Here is a 5,065-nt window from a genome sequence, read left to right on the forward strand (position 1 = left end):
ATATGAATATTGATTCAAATATTTACTATGAATCTATCATAAATAGGCACCATCATAAAAAAGTTAGACACAAAGCAAAATTCAAATATACCTAACCTTTAACATAGAATATTTCTTTTATTTTCTTTAAGGGATCTCTATTTGCTCTAAGGGAACATTCTTATATTTACTGCCTGGCTGCAAAAGATTTAATCACTTGCCTAGAACTATTTCCTTCTGACTGATTGATTCCTTTGAGAGTTTGCTTAATACAAAAATAATATCTCAATTTATTCAAGAGGAGATATAGTACTTTATCAATTCAAAGACACAGTTTGTTCCACTCTCACCATCTCTGTAATTGTTATGTGTCTCACAGTTGATGATACTGCCATAATTTCATTAGTTATGGTTTGAGCTTTTACTTGTTTTTCTTTTGCTTTCATTTTCTCCTAGTAGTTTACATACTGTAGCTAATAGCATCTTAGATTTAATAAAATATGGAATTGTCTTACCAAACAACATAAAGTTGGAATAATATTTTATATGGCAGAGGAAAAATATCATATATGGGCTTACATCATGGTTAAGATTTTTTTCACTACAGATACTTACCTACAAAGTAGTGCTGTCAAAGTACTGGGAATGTCTCTAGCTTCCAATGAAAGTGAAAGGTAGACAATAATACTGCTCTGGAGGTGATTTACATAAGAATTTAATCTAATATCATGTAGAAATGGCTCCCCTCAAGCTTGACAATGATGGACATCTTGTCAAATTCAATAGTCAATTCCCAGCCCTTGATTCACTCAATTTCTTAACAGAATATATGAAAGTTGACTACTCAGTTTTTCTTGAATTATTTCATAACCAGGAAAAATTAAAATATTTCCTACATCTATTTTAAATGATGAGACATACTCCTGATTTTCAATCTATGTTACTTCTCTGATTTTTTTGGTAAGGGATTTATATTTAAAATCTATAGTTAATTAATCATGTTAGATTTTCATCTCTGCATTTTTTTTAAAGATTTGTTTATTTATGCATACGGAAATGGGGGACAGGATTCACCAGAGACAGAGCAGGGAGCAGAACAGGCTGACTGAAGTACACTGCTGTGGGGAGCAGGGGGTGGGTCAGGAGAGGTCTGCAGTGCTATGGGAGTCACCTCTGGGGCAGGGATTGGGATGGAACTCATGCTGAAGTAGCTATAGCTTCTTAGTGCTTTAACCTGCTGTGCCACCAGGGAGGGCCCCATCTCTGCATTTTTTATAATCTTCACATTCCCTGCCTGTGATACCAGTAGCTGTGCCACTGTGTTATATAATGTTCGTAGTTATGCCAGGTGTTTTTTTGTTTTTGTTTTTGTTTTTTGCTTTTTTTCTGATTAAGCCAATGGAAAGGGTTTGCCCAATATTCACCATAGCTATGGTAAACAAAACCAAAAATGGGGAATGTAGCAGGGGACTTAGCCCAAGGACTGTTGCAGGTTGGGCCCCTCCCTGAAGGGGTTTCTGGAAAGAAAACAGCCTCAAGGATGATGCTCAAATGTATCGATTTTGAGGGGTGCTTCCTAGGAGAGGAAATAAGAGTGACTAGGGTAAAAAGAAAGAAAGAGAGGGAGAAGGAAGAAGGAAGAAGCTTGTTGTTGTCTGGGTGTCAGGGTTCAAGGTTTGAGTTCCAGGTTTGGAGTGGCTTCAGCATTTTGGGAGCCAGATAAGGTCAGTGTGAACCTCTGAAGGTAGAGGCCAGGGGAAGAGACTTTGCAAGTAGCTGAGCAATTAAATAGGTTCTTGGTTTTGCTGTGGATACAGCCTGGCTACCCTGTGTGAGTGAGACCATTTGTTAGGTCATTTGGTGGCTGTGACTGTTGTCCTGAGTGTCGCTTATCTGGCATTATGCTGGAGGGTCCTGCAGTTCTGAAACACTTCCTGTCATGTCTTCTGTTGGCATCATGAGTTGGAACCTGGCCTTCAGTCGGGCTGCCATGGGCCCCATGTTGACAGAGGCAGGAAGACGCCATCTTGGACACGGAGCCTGTTGTTAGGGAGAGAAGCTTCCCATCCTCAGTGTCAGGAATATGTCATTACAAGGGTCTCTGTGCAGCAGAGTACTGGACATGACTTTGGGTAAAGTACATGGGCATCATTGGCCTCAGAAACTCTCATTTAGGCCTTTATTAAATAAATCCTTTTGTTGTTGTTTCCTAAGCTGGGCAGTCTCGCAACTGTGCTCGTGGGTGAAGAACCCAACAACATTTGGGCAGTGGGGCCTTGGTCAATTTAGGGCCCCCAGCCACTCAGTATGATGCTTAACAAGCACAACTAAACATAACTAAATATAGATGTAAATGAGGAGAGGGATCATGGACATATATTTCCAATCTTGGGCATTTATACTAAGATCCTTCTTTGTTTTGTGTATGCATATATGTGTAAACTTTTCTATATCCTGAGAAGTAATCATATTAAAATTTACTTTCTTTTTTACATATTAATGCTATACCTGACATCTGGTGTACTCTGATTAGTTTCATGGTTTTTGCCCATATATACTGTTGTATTTGCTAAAGTAACTATTTACTTTGAGGTCAATCAATGGGATTTTTTTTCTATATCTTGCAATTTTTATCTCAATATCTAGATATAGTGATTTTTAGATTAGGAATTCCAGATTTCAGTTGAATAATGAACATTACCTGCCACTCAATATGCTATTATTTATTATGATATATAGAGAGATATCTGGATATACAAAAATAAGACAAATATGGTAGCTGTAGGAATTTGGTAGATGCCTTTTGCCTGGTTAGAGAGGGCTATTCCTAATATGACAAAAACTTTCTGTTGTCAATGACTAGATGTTTATGAAATTCATGAGTATAAATATCCAAGAAATTTAACGTAACTGTATTCACAGTCTAGCAAGCAATCAAAACAGGTTTCAAGTCTAGCATTCTTTGTTTCAAGGCTCAAGATCTTAATAACACTGATAAACCATTGGTAATAGAAAGACACAAATATTTTCAGTGATTTAAACAACAATATAGCATAGAGAAATTATTTTACAAATACAGTGATAGAAAGTTGTCATCAGAATATGAAGATTGGCAGAGATCAGGATCAAGAGTGCTAATTCTTCTGTGAAAAAATACAAGAAAATCTTATATCCAGAAAATAAAATTAATATGTTTTCATCATAATGAGAATCTGAAGTCAAACAAACTTGGGTATGGTCAATAAATAAATTTGTTTCTATTTATTTAACTATCAACAATATTTAGACACTTTACTTTGTCAGCTCAGCTGACCAAATTCCCTGTACAATCCACCTAACAATACAAGGGTTTCAAATGTTTTTCACAATCACCTTGGAAACTTTATTACTGAAGATCAAAGACAGGACAATACTTATAGGATGAATAACAGAGCAAAGAATAATTCAAAATGCAAATTCAGAATTGAAACCATTAATATATTTGTTTGATATTAAGTATGACCATAATGAGCATCAACATAAATTTTTTGCAACCATATTGTGAAGGATGCATTTAGATATTTTGATTCTTGTCCTTCTTCCTGGGATATTTTTGCTACTTTTCCACCTTAAGTCATGCACAAAGAGTGCTTATATATTTTTTAATTTAAAAATAAAACATTTTGATACTTTCTTACATTCATATTTTGTATTGTTCTTAGCATATCTCCTTCCCTCATCTCTCGCTTACTCTCTCGTCTCTTTTTCACACTATTTTCTCTTTCTTTATGATAGCCATATCATTGTGATTTTGACTTTCCTTTCCCTAATGATTTTTAAGAAATTATTTAGTGCATTTAGGTTATTCTTGCAAAAAATATCTATTTAATTTCCCTGTTATTTTTTTTTTTAATTGGCTTACTGAGTTTTGTTGTTGAGTGGTAGTTCTTTATATATACTCAATGTTAATCCTTTATTAGAGCTATGCTTTCCAAAGACTTTTCCAGACTCTATATGTTGCCCTTTAACTCTGTTGATATTGTCCTTTAATATATCAATTATTTCAATGTTGATGTAGTATAATACATACATACATACATATATATATATATATATATATATGTATATGTATGTATGTATGTATATACATATTTTTTTGTTTGTTTGTTTTCTCTGCCTTGGTGTCATGCCAATGAATCATAGACAGAACCAATATCAAAAATAGTTTCTTTTACATTTTCTTTCAAGAATGATATCACTTTAGCATTTAAATTGAGGCCTTTGATCCATTTTAAGAAAGTATCTGGTATAGTCATATTTGGGCTTCCATAACAGGTGCTCATAACCTGAGTGGCTGAAGCAGCAAACTCAACTATTATAGCTCTGGATCCTTAGAAATCCATTGTTGCAGTGTCACTAGATCCAGGGCCAGGTGGGTGTCCTCTTCCTGGTGCCAGTGAACGTACTGTAGCTTCTCATGATGGTGGGCAGAGAGAGAGAGAGAGACAGAGAGTTGGATCAATTCCTATTCTTATGAAACACTAATTTCCTTATAGGCCTCAATTTCCATGATTTAACTACTTCTCAATGGCTCCCCCTCCAAATGCCATCATATTAGCAAGTAGAAATAGTTTTACCTCAATATTTTATCACTTCTGATTGTCTAATCGTATTGTGTAATATCACTTACAAACTGTTAAATACCCCTGAAAGCGGTGGTTGTCAGTATGTCAGTATGTTGTTGATCATTTTGGTAGAGAAGTTCCTGTCATGATCCAATGACTGATACTGTTGGTGAGTTAATGTGATGTTTATATGAGTGTGCATGTGGGTGTCAATTATATAGTTAGTCACTTTGAATGTTTCCAAAATAAATTATGAAGATTTGGCTTTTCATCTACGGCTATAGTGACTCTATGCAGGGGATAATATAATTTTCCATCAAATTTTATTAATAATTGAGATTGCTTTCATATTTTTTTTATTACAAAGTTTATTTTTACATAATTTTGCACATTTTTTTTTCCATCTCGATTGTAATCCCCACGGGTTTCCCATCACCAAATCACCCCTGTGCCACCACCATAGTCCCGTGCATTTCCCTCCC

The sequence above is a fragment of the Condylura cristata genome, unplaced genomic scaffold (assembly GCF_000260355.1).
Source record: "Condylura cristata isolate star-nosed mole 26May11 unplaced genomic scaffold, ConCri1.0 scaffold00013, whole genome shotgun sequence".
Classification (NCBI taxonomy): Eukaryota; Metazoa; Chordata; class Mammalia; order Eulipotyphla; family Talpidae; genus Condylura; species Condylura cristata.